Source organism: Phaethon aethereus (genome assembly GCF_964289735.1).
Source record: "Phaethon aethereus genome assembly, chromosome: 3".
Classification (NCBI taxonomy): domain Eukaryota; kingdom Metazoa; phylum Chordata; class Aves; order Phaethontiformes; family Phaethontidae; genus Phaethon; species Phaethon aethereus.
The window spans coordinates 84899105-84911485 of record NC_138576.1 but is presented as its reverse complement, the minus strand read 5'-3'; the positions used below and the strand labels follow the sequence as shown (position 1 = coordinate 84911485).

General features: G+C 51.9%; 1 protein-coding gene across 2 annotated transcripts in view; it reads right to left on the bottom strand.

Moving 5' to 3' along the window:
- The window catches only part of SLC35F3 (solute carrier family 35 member F3), a gene marked incomplete at both ends in the record, with an annotated part of 180951 nt that overhangs the window by 13035 nt on the left and 155535 nt on the right, over positions 1 to 12381 (bottom strand). The gene's annotated exons all lie outside the window — the stretch shown is intronic.

Here is a 12381-nt window from a genome sequence, read left to right as displayed (position 1 = left end):
GCGCGGCGGAGGGGGCAGCTGCAGCCTGCTGAGGCGGGCAGGAGGCGGCCAGCGGCGGTGCCGCGGCCTCTGCTGGCTTTGCGTGCTTTCAAGCCTGCGAAACCCCTGAGGCCCTGGAGTAATTTAATGGGGTGCTTTGATAAAATTTGAGCAAAATTTAATTTTCCTCTGCCAGTGAATGCCAAATAGGTTTTCACTGCCGCCTTGAATTTCAGGCTGTTTGCTTCCTGAGACTGGGCATGTAAGGCTCATTATTTGGAGCCCGACGAAGGTGTGATTTTGATCCACTTTCTCAGAAGATGGGGCTGGAGCAGGTGATTACCTAAGGAAACCCATCCATGCTTCAGATTTCCCCCATCACTAACTCTACGTCTGTCTATACTCAGCCTCCGCTGCAGCAGGTACAAGGCTGCAGGGTAGAGAAAATACATTTTTTATGCTGGGTTTTGTCGCCTGCCAGTCTCTCGTACCAAGTCTTGGCTGTGCAGAACTTGCCTCTCTCTTGTGCAGAACTTGCCCATCTCTGGATGTGATGACCCCGGGCTTTGGCTGCTGTACAGGAACACTTTCATCTCAGCTGCTGGTTCTGCATCGTGTCACTTAGTGTCACAGCCAGCACATCGGTGTCCCTTGTCCTCTATAGAATTACCTCTTGGCAGCAGCCTATACCCTGCCAAACCCATTAACTTCCTCTCTGTAACAGTAAAAGGGCTACCCCTCTGCACCAGAAACCGCAGCCTGACTTCCCTCGTGCCGCTCCGTGCAGGGATGCGCGCAGCACCGACAGACGCTGCCTGTGCTCAGCGCGCAGCCTGGAGCCTCTCTCCCCTTCCACAAACACTCTGCCCACTTCAAGCCTGGCCCGCAGCCCTGCGAAGCACTGTCCATGCCAGCCGCTTGCCACAGGGGACACAGGCAGTGCATGAGGGTGCAGAGAGACACTGAAAAACCCAGTCCCGAACTTCACTGGAGGCTTAAACCTGCTTCCAAAGACACTGGGGAGGGTTTGACTGTCACAGGCAGGCAGTCTACTGCTCTGAAGACAAAAAACGCAGGCACAGTTTAAATTAAATGACATTAAGTAAGATTAGTGTGAGAGGGACAGGAAAGCTGTAGTCAAATGAAAGGACTAAACTGGAATCGATGTTGGGATTCATTCTGGGGGGAAAAAAGTTCCTCCTGCCAAAAAAACGTTCTCCACATATAGAATTGGGTATCACTATTTCATATAGAGTAGAAATATGTGCTTTTACTGTACTGTGGGCCTGACTGTTCTTCAGCAGATACCACTGGGTCCGTACGGTAGCACAGCTGGCCCTCGCCCCCTCCCTGAAGCACCCAGTGCAGTGCCGTGATGCCCCAAAGGACAGCCTTGCCCTAGCATGGATCAAGGCCCTGAGCTGTATTCCCCGCTTTGGGAGTCTCCTCTCACCGGGCTATACAACAAAGCTTCCTTTTAGCTCTTTCGGCTGGTTGCACCAAGTCTGAACTCCTTGTTGTAGGCTGGCAGAGGCTTCCCCATGCAGCACGGGTTGTAAGGGAGCTTCTCCCTGAGGACGCCGGGGCTACGGAGGGTGCTACCAGATGTGCGCCCACGTGTACCGTGAGCGCTGTTGTCCAAAAACGGGTGCACTGCTGAACCGTGGGCTCTTTGGGTGGGGGCAGCAGTGGGTTAGATGGCTTTCTTGGACTTGGCATCTTCAGGGAAGTCTGAGGAGCATTAAGGGAAATGTGGTATGTTTTGTGCACCAGGATGACTATATACCATACAATAACCCCCTCACAATTAATTGTCTCCCTGGGTTTGCTACTGCTTTTCAGGGAAATTGATTTTCCCCTGGTGCCACAACACAGCTTGTGAAGCCACACTAGGAAGCGTCTGATGAAGAGAATTGTCAGTGAGTAATGGCAGATGAATAGTTACGGGAAGCAAGACTGAACTGTGATATAACCTACACTGTAATCCCAAAACAGTCAGGGGTGGAAATCACTCCAGAAAAAACAACTTTCAACTTTAAATATATTGACAGAACATTTTGGACACAGTTGCTCCTGCTGCCCAGTAATTTCAGTTTTGCCCACAAGGGTACATTGTACCCAATGAGTATCCTGATGTTTTATGGATACTCTTTGGCAAAAACAGAGCTTGTGCCCTGTGGCGCTCCAGGCATGCCTGACTGCACCAGGAGAGCCTGCCTATGAATATTTTAACAATCATCTCATCTGCTAACAAAGTATTACTTTTTAAGAAAGACAAAAAACACCCTACCTGGAGGGCAGTCTGTAAGCGTTCAGCATCTTTTGGAGACCAACTCAGCACAGTGGACCCTCGTGTGAGGCCTGACCCCAAGTCTCCCAAAGGCACAGGACAGATGGGGAGCTGGGGTCAGTTCCTGGAAGTTTTACAGGACAGGCTCTTGCAGGCCTACCTGCCCAGGGCAGGACACAGTGGGAGTCCTCTACTCACACTGGAGCAAACTGCCTGCCTCCAGGCCGGTGGGGAGGTAGGGTTGGGTATCTCCTCCTGGGACAAGTGTGTAGTGGTGGTGGGAGAGCTGCTGGGGAAGGGCCCTGCTCCAGCAAGGAGACCAACAGCCTCCTCTGGCTTTGACTGCTGGGGCCAGCAGCCAAGCTATCTCATTTCCAGGCTAAAATAACGCTTTCTGCCCCAGTTTATCCAGGCTTCGGTGAGCCGGTCCTGCTGCACAACTAGCTCTAGCTCATCTAGGGTGAAGAGGGAGGGTCACCTGGAGGCTGCAGACTCTTCTCTTTGCTGGGTTTGTCTCTGGGACTAAACCCCTGCTGTTTGCTAACGTAGGCAGAGGTGCCAGAGGTGTGCTTTGCAAAGAAAGCGAGCAGGGATCCTGTAAACAGGCGCTCGCCCTCGCCCTGTGTGCTGGGCAGCCCGATGCTGCGAGGAGGGGCCGTGCCCGAGGGCAGCATTGGTTTTTAGCAGTACACAACATTTGCAACCGGCTGTATGGGCACACAGCACTCGCTAGACACAGCATCACTACAGATGCCTATGGCTGCTGATGGCGAGCCCAGTGCCCAGACACCCAGTGCTCCAGGCACTGGAGTGGGTTTTCTGGCAAGCGGAGCTGAGCAGGGCTGACATGGTGTGCGCACAATCAGCCCCTGTTGGTCACGGTCCTCCACGGGCTCCCTCTCCCCGCTCACACAGAGCCGGCACTGCTGCTCATCATCCCTTAGGCTCACCGCAAAGCTTTCAAAGATCTCCTGGGCCGTACACCCATTGAGTGAGAGATCCTGGCCTATCTTAAATAAAGGCACAGTTAACAGCAAGCAACTTTATTTACTTATAGCGTGTATATTTTCCATGTACCTCCATGACATTCCGCTGGAGGAGGCCCTGAAGATGCTCCGGTAGTTCCCTGTGAGACCAATGTGTGTGTGTGTGGCTCTAATAACCTGGCAGAGCGTGGAGTCCCGGGGACCAGAGTGGTAGCGGGGACCTTCTCCCCCACTGACCTTTAGTTATGTACAAGCAACTTTTTATGTTTGAGCTGGGACCCCAGGCTCCGCTCGGAGTTGCTGGAGATGCATGTCCCTGAGCTGCCTTTGCCGCCCACCTCAGGACGCACTGAGTCCTGGAAGAAGATACTTTTATTTCTCTTCTTCAGCTCTAAAAGGGACCCCAGGGCGAGGAGCACAGACACGGGCACCTCCAGCGCACGTCTGGTGGGAGAAATCCCACCCCCTGTGTTAAAGGAGGAATTGTCATAAAAGACTGACCAAACCTGTTGCTGCCCCCATTACCAGAAATCCTGCGCCTGCCGGTCTCACCTACCACCTCAACCCGAAAGCTGCCTTGCTGCTCACTTGCTGGTAGTTTTGCTTGTGGGGCTTCACCCTGCTTTGCCCACGGATCAGTGCGACTTTTGGTGTGGGCAACAGCCAGAGAGGCCATGGGGAAACACTGGTGCAAAGCTCAGGGCTGCCCTGGCTCTGTGCACCCCCGGGACACGCTGGGGATGACTCCTCCTGGGCAGACGTCCTGCAGAGCCGCCCCCGAGACAATCCCCCTTCAGCTCTGTGTAATCCTCGGCTGCTGGGCTGTTTCCAGATAAGGCGGCAGCAGACAACAAGGAGCTTTGGCTGGGGTGTAACACCGTATTTTTGAGATAAACTAGCTTCCTGCATTATTTTCCTCGATTCTGCCATCATGAGCTAGAGCTCCCTTGCAATCACAGCAGCTGGTTTAAAAAATAAATGCAAGGCATTAGCCACGGCAACAGCAAAGGTTTGTGTAAGACTGGAATGGAAATGTCAAAGGAAGGATACTGGAAGGGAAATGTACTGGTTTAATCGCCACAGCAGCAATAAAGAAAAGATTGCTCGCGCTCAGAAGTGTCCTATCCATGTTCACTGACAATCTGGAGCCTCATGGCTGGAATAAAAGGCAGGATTACACTTCTGGGAGGTCGTCTACATGCGAACCGGGAGAATTGCAGCCTGGATACACGTGGCCCTTGGGAAGCGTTTCCGGAGAGATGTTGGACAGTGGACGCGCTCGCTGCGGGGTGTTGCTGAGGGGGCTGCTGCAGCAGGCATCTTTGCTGTGTGTCAGGGTAAGGGGATGGTGCAGGTGAGAAGGAGGGGCACACGCTTGGCCTGACTGCTCCCCTCTTCCTCAGGATGCAAACCAGGATGATTGGCATAAAGCCCATAAAGCCCAGGCGGGAGCAGAAGCGCTGCCTGGCCTTCAGGGCACCCTCTGCACAGGAAGACAGTGGTGGGGACAGATGGAAACCTGCTTGTAGGTCTAAAATAAAGCAGTGGGCACCACATGCAAATGGCCCTGCTGCTGCTGCGGCACAAACCCAGCTCAGCAACAGCCCCCGAGAAGGGGTTAGCAAGTCCTGCCCAGCACCGGCTGGGCTGGGCGTACCAGCGGTCCCCTCTCCCAAATGGGGATTCTGGTCCCCCGCCGCTTGTCACAGGGTGCCCCGATGACTTAGCGGATGGAAACGTGTGATGTCACTCGGGAGCGGCACATAGCTGGTACGGCACTACACGAACCGCGCTGGGATGAAAGATACTACAGAACAGCCCAAGGCATAGAGATCTTACTGTTTGTGTTTTTACTCTAAATTGTCTGCGGGTTTCTTAATCTTTCATGCGCTAGCTCTTGTTTTTCCTCATAATCTTTTTAGTGTGTATCTTCATTAACCCAGCAAATGGCAAATTAGTTCTGCCCCATTAGGCATGTCTGCAGCACAAAAAGACTAGCAAAATACCTCTGTCATTGGAACCACGCATCCCCAGTGAAGTAAATCAGAGGTAGTTAGTGACAAAATTGCATGCTAAGTAAGAGTTAATCATATTGAAAGCAGGTGTTGCAAATAACACTTGCAAATAAAAAATGACAGTAAAGCTCCACTTTTTCCCTACCGAGCTCACAGTTATACATTTAACACTATTCACCTTCCACTGCCTGATTTGTCTTTAACCATTGCTAGGTAGTCGGGATGTTTCTCCACTGCTTTGCATCTCGTGCAAATGAATATATAAAACTGCCAAGACTGGAAAGAATGGTTTTTGCTCCTATTTTGCAAAAAAACCCCACCTATGAAGAGGAAAGGTAGACAAGAACCAGAAAAAGCACACACAGTGTGTTCCCCCAGGCCAGGGGTTTGGTCTCTTGATGCTGTAGAACAAACCTATGCCGTAAGCCATTGAAGCTGCCATTACGTCTTTGGGAAAGAGGCAGCAAAGTAGAAAATATCTGGGACGAATACACATCCTAAGGGAATACTTTGCACAAGTTGGCTATTTCTCTTTTCCAGACTGTTAACTTCTGTTACAGTTTTCTCATTGTCGCAGTGTTCATACTAGAGCCTTCTCCTCCGAAGCAGGCTGGAATCTGCTGTCGCTCCTAGCGGGTGATATTTTTTTCTTTGTAGACTGCGCTGCTTGCTTTGACCTTGGAAGGTCCGTACCTGCAAATTGAATTTGGCTAAATTGATCCTGATTTTCAGCAGTGAGCGTTGCTTCCCTGGAGCACAGCAAAGCCACCACTGCGCCAGTGAATTTAGCCCCTTGATTAGAGACTGGCAGGCGAAAGATGTTTTGCTAATCCCTGCACTGATTAAGCCTGCACGGATAAATAATCTACAGATGCGCTGTTAACAGTCGTACATTTTCTGTTCAACATACATACAAAAAAAGACATATGGACTAAAATGTCATGCTATGTCTTCTGGGGGGACTCACAAGCCAGTTGGAGCAAGCAAAAGCAAAGAAGTCAGACGAGATGCCCTGGCTGTTAAAAGGAGGGAAGGAAACTAAACCCAAGTTTAATTTCTCATAGTGAAAAGAAATCCCTGGGACATTTTTTCATAATTCATCTTGTTAGGGCCACAGCATCCCTCATGCATTGTGCTCACAAGTGGAGGTAGGTAAAAGACTGTTGTGCATACAAAAGACACAAGTTAAGCCAAAATATTCTTCAGAAATGCTCTACAGGAATGTGCTTGCTGTGTTTCCCAGAAAACAGGATCATGCCTTTAGCTCCACTTCCTCAGTCCTTGAGCCAGTGCTGATGTGAACAGCAGTCATAATATCAGCCTCTCAGGTGGGAAGATTTCGAAGCCGTGTGAGCGAAGAGCAGGCTCATGAACCCCATTTTACAGATGTGCAAGCTGAGGCACGGAGAGGCGAAGTCCCTGGGTGCTTGAAAGAGGCAGGATGAGGGCTGCCTGTAGGCTGCACCTTCAGAGAGCTGGGGATTCGTTTTCTCCGCATGTTTATTTTATAGCCAACTTCTGTTACTTATCAAGACAGCCCCTGAGCGCCTTTTTCCTGAGTCACTGCAGGTTCACATGCCAGCAGAACAGTTGCACGGAGGCTCCTGTGGTGTGTCCCAGATCATAAAATGCTGTGAATAAATCTGCTAGCCTCAGCATTTTGCAGAGAGGTGCCCGGGATTCCTGCGGTGCCTTTTATTGCCCTGCTGGTCCAAGGCTCCTACAACAAAACCTGTACATCCCTGCCTCCAGCTTTCCTCCCGTGCACCCGGTGCAGCTCAGGAAAGCTGCTTCCCAGTGCTGGGAGGGCACAAGCTCCTCATCGGCTTCTGCAGGACAGAGGTCCCAGACCTGCCCTGGGTCTGCCGGTGCCCCTTGCCTGCCCCGCTGCCTGCACTGCCTGCTGAGGCACGCCGCAGCCCTTGGCCATTAGTCAGAGGATGGGGCCAGGGGAGCGGTTGTGTCGCCCTTGTATTTGTCCAGTCCGGTCTGTCTGTGCTGGGGACTGAACTGAAGAGAGTCTGGCCCTTTGGTCTCTCCTTGTGCCCTGCCTAACGGGAGGGTGCAGCTCTGCAGCCCGGCAGGTAACACCAGCCCCGGTGACGGAACCAGTTTCTGGACTCAGAGGCAAGGGATGTCCCTTTTTTTCCCTGGCATGTTTAAAGTAGCTGTTTAACTAATACTGCCCACAGTAATGGCTGGTGATGGGGCACCATTAAACTGTTTAGTGAGCGATTCATCACAATCAGGCATTTTTCCTTTACCAGACCTGTGCCTGAGAAGAGCTGAAGAAATGCTTGGCCACTGTCAGAAAATCTCAAGTTTGGAGCATCCTGTCCTTAGAAAGGACAAGGTAGCAAGCGCAGGCTGTCATAAAAGCACTATTTTTGCAGCTGATTTCACAGGGAAAAGTTTCATTAATTGATTGGCCCTGTCTTCAGGGTCAGGTCAATTTGAGAGCATGTCCACAAATCTTACATGGCAGGAAATTGAAGCAGCAGGTCACTGACGGACCGTGCTGTGCTGTGCCATGCTGGCGTGCTGCTCCCAGCCCAGCAGTGAGCCGAGGTCCACGCCAAGCACATCCGCACACGGCCGCCACTGTGAGGATATCTCCCCTCCCTGGCGTGCCCCAGCGGGGATCCCCCCTCCCGTGCTGTCCCTGGGGCTCACCCTGGAGGGGAGTCCCCAGATGAGAAGCGGAGTGGGTTGCAGGGCTGTGCTCCAGCCCCAGCCCAGCTGTAGGAAGGCGGCCGTGGGGTGTGGGCGCTGCTCTCACGGGAGGCTTAGGGCTGGATATGGCCCCACGGACGCTGGCACTGGACCACCTGTGAGGGGGCAACACTGCTGGTGGGGCTTTTCCCCAAGTGGAAATAGCTTTTAGGTTCCCTTCCTCTAGCACAGTTCTGTGGCACAATGTGATGCTCCACCACAATGTATAATTCAAAACATTTGTTTCCAGCTTCATTTAAACTCAAGTGATGGTGACGTGTGTCAGGGCTCTGCTGCCTGAGGTAGCGCAGCACCCTGGGACATCGGACTGTGGAGGAGAGAGGTGGGAGATGGGACAGTGCTGCCCATGTCCAGCTCCAAGTAACTGGGGGCTTCCTTCAGAGGGACTGCGAGGTAGCAGGTCCTGCCGTGACCCCCAACAGTTTGTCCCAGCCCTGCTGAGACCTGTGAGCTGCAGCTGGTGATGCCTGCAAGGAGCTGTGTGCCTGTTCTGACCTTCCAGGTTTGGCTGGCAGCAATCTCGGGGAGGGAGTTTGGAGGCTCGGGGTGGGAGCAAGCCTGCAGATCGCACCCCCTTCCCACTGCCCGTGCCCCCGACAGCCCCTTGCAGAACTCTTTCCTGGGGGAACGAACGGGGGCAAAACACAACCCACAGCCCCTTCCCAAGCTTGCAGTGGGGAGCAAAGCAAGGGCCTGGCCAGGGAATGCCAAACCTTGAAACTAAGAAGGGATGGAGAATTTCCTGGTGCCAGGTACGCCATGCCTGCTTTCCTCAGCTCTGGGGGTGAATTCATGCAGAGTCAGGACATAGGAAAAGGCCTGAACTGACGCTTACAGCAACAGGTAGCTCTGGGGCTTGTCACCAAAACTACCTGGTTACATGAATGGAAAAGTAACTGTTCAAGGGATTAAGCAGCTTCTCAGAAATAGACGTTATCTAAAATAGTCTAATGGCTTGTTAATGCCCATTGTCCCGTGCCTATTTTTCTGTAAGCGTGTTATTAAATGCAAGAAATAACCATAGAAGTCAATCCAGTGTCCAGCTGCCACTCTTAAATGTCTGTGTCTGATGTTGGCCATTACTTGTTTCTACACATGATTTGGGACGGATGTTCTGCCTTTAAACTTTTATCTATTCTGGGAGTTTCCAGCTCGTTTGCAGAAAACTCATTCTGATATGCAATGAAATAAGAAAATTGTCTTCTCTTAAATGAAACAAAAAAATCTGCAGGCTGATCTTTCTTCCCTGAACTAGAGAGACAGAAGCAATTGGTTTTGCTCAGCACTGTACACATGCCAAACTAGGCATTTGCACAATAAATGGTCCCAGGAAATGCTTAGCTATGGATTTACATAATACACCAGAATGGCTCCAAAAGAAGCAAATAATACAAATCTTACAAACCACCTGAATACACATTTCCAAGACAAGCCTTAGCACACACTCAGAAGCCTTAATGAGACACTGTTTAAACTAATGTTAAAAAAAAAAGTTTAAAAGAACAAGACCAAACCACAGGGAAAATTCACATACTGTAAACTGCCTTAGCAAAACACCAGGGTGGGAGTCTTGGGCTGCAGAAGCACAGGGAAAAGTCTGCAGCTTCCCCTGTGGGATGGTCCTCCATCCCACAGTTTGGTGTGCTCGGGGCACTAAACCTCTTCGGTTTGCCTCCATCCACTTCCAGTGAAGAGCAGTAGTCCCTGGGCACACTCTACAGCTTTTACATACACGACTGCAGCAACGGCTGCAGGGAGCAGATGGCACTGGGATGAATATTTCATTTAATTTTTGCCCCCAAACATACTGCAGAATTTTGCATCTAGGTCGTTTGTTGTGGGTGCAGGACCAGCAGCCACCCCCGATGGAACATGAGGGAAAGTGTGGCGGAGCAGGTAAAGCTGTGCAGCAGCACTACTGCACTGCCAGTACTTCAGAGGAAGAGCACCGGCTGTGGCAGTGCGAGCAGACATTGCAACAGGTTCCCCACAGAGTCACATCTGTCCACGAGCACCAGTATGAGCCGAGCTCACTCTGGGGTGTGTTATCACGGAGACCAGATGGTCCCTCTGAAGTCCCCCCTCAGCTTGCTGCATGGGGCAGGCTGGCATCTGTGGGTCTTCCATCAAGCCAGAGGGGATGTGCCATTTTGGAAAATGCAGCAAGTATAGTTGGCAAGAAGCAGCTTTTAATGTGACAACATGCACTCAGCAATCAGACAGCTGAAGTTATCACATGGTGCATTATCCAACATTTTCTGCCTTTACACCTTAGAGGTACCCAGACCTCTACCCAGAGGTACCTGCATTGCTTTATACTCTTCTAGATAATCAGCGTTATACAAATAAAATGTAATACTGTTGCTATATAGAATCATAGAATAATTAAGGTGGGAAAAGACCTTCAAGATCATCAAGTATAACCATCAACCCAACACCACCATGCCCACTAAACCTTGTCCCGAAAGTGCCACATCTACACGTTTTTTGAACATTTCCAGTGATGGTGACTCCACCACCTCCCTGAGCAGCCTGTTCCAATGCTTGACAACTCTTTCAGTAAAGAAACTTTTCCTAATAACCAGTCTAAACCTCCCCCGGAGCAACTTGAGGCCATTTCCTCTCATCCTATCACTAGTTACTTGGGAGAAGAGACCAACACCCACGTCGCCACAACCCGAGTGAGAAGGTCTCCCCTCAGCCTCCTCTTCTCCAGACTAAACAACCCCAGTTCCCTCAGCTGCTCCTCATAAAACTTGTGCTCCAGACCCCTCACCAGCTTCATTGCCCTTCTCTGGACACACTCCAGCAACTCAACGTCCTAGTAGTGAGAGGCCCAAAACTGAACACAGAATTCAAGGTGCGGCCTCACCAGTGCCCAGTACAGGGGCACGATCACTTCCCTACTCCTGCTGGCCACACTAGTTCTGATACAGGCCAGGACGCTGTTGGCCTTCTTGGTCACCTGAGCACATTGCCGGCTCATGTTCAGCCGGCTGTCAACCAGCACCCCCAGGTCCCTTTCTGCTGGGCAGCTCTCCAGCCACTCCTCCCCAAGCCTGCAGCGTTGCATGGGGTTGTTGTGACCCAAGTGCAGGACCCAGCACTTGGCCTTGTTAAACCTCATACAGTTGACCTCTGCTCATTGATCCAGCCTGGCAAGCTCCAAGCACCCACAGATCAGGCAGACATCACACTTGGACATGGAGATGAGGTTTTTAGCTATGCTCAAAGACTGCTTCATGGAGCAGCTAGTTACTGAGCCCGGGAGGAGACGAAACCCTTGACTTGGTCTGGTGTAGCACGCAGGATCGGCCTTAAGTCTTAGTCAGAGCCCACCAGAGCAGTGGGCAGGAGGGACTCAGGCTGGACGTTTCCCCTCCACAGCAGCAGTGGCTGAAGCTGGAAAGGGCAGCGAGGGGAACGAAGGCTTCACAGGTGCCTGGGGCTTACTGGCGTGCCCACAGTGCACGCAGAGGGCCGGCTCCTGCTGTGTTTGGGGCAGGGCTGGAGGATGAGCACAGGGGGACTGGCCCGTTTGCACGGTAGGGTGTGAGGGAGGGAGGTTATGTTGGGACCCGACGTTATGCCCAAGTGGAGCGAAGAGACTGTCATTTCCGATGGCGCCATGCAAAGCCACGTGCAGGCAGGCCGAGGCAGAGTGTGAAAAGCAGTTAGCAAGCTCCGTTGAAGCTAATGGCGATCCTTATGGGGTTACGGAACAACCTGGCAAAATGAGCAAGTTGCCAGACAGTATTTACTCAAGAGTCCAAAAAAGCCCAACAATGAAATGGGGAACTCCTAACAGGGATCTGTAACTTTGCCCTTAAAACTGCTTTCCTGCTCAAAGCAAATATCCCATCGGTTCTTTAAATCTAATTAGCGTTGTGATTGCGGCTGGCCATCCATTTTGAAGATGACTGTTGCTGGTTAAAGGCTGCACCGCACCACCTCGTCCTCCTGACTTCATCAAGGAGTGATGCCGACAGGGAAGGCGCGTTTCCAGGAGCACGCTGGCACAGCCGGGGCGTTGCGGCTGCTTCCAAGTATTTTCAGCCCGGCAGACTGGTGAGCGGGTGCCCTTAAAGCCTGACTCCAGCAGGCCCTGGTTATTCCTGCTTATACCACACACCTACTGGCTGCCATTTTGAAAAACAGAGCACCGACTGCTCAGAGCAACTGCGCGCTGACGAATTCAGACCTTGCTGAGGATCTGCCGCTGCACTAGTCAGGGAGAAGCGGCCGAGTCTCCAGACGGACTGCTCCCCCGGAGGCTCTTGCTCCTCACTTTTATCATGTGCAGCCGCAATTAAAAAAACCCGCAGGGCTCAGCTCTGCAGCCGGGTGTCCTGGCGGCGCTGCCGGCCTGAGGGAAAGC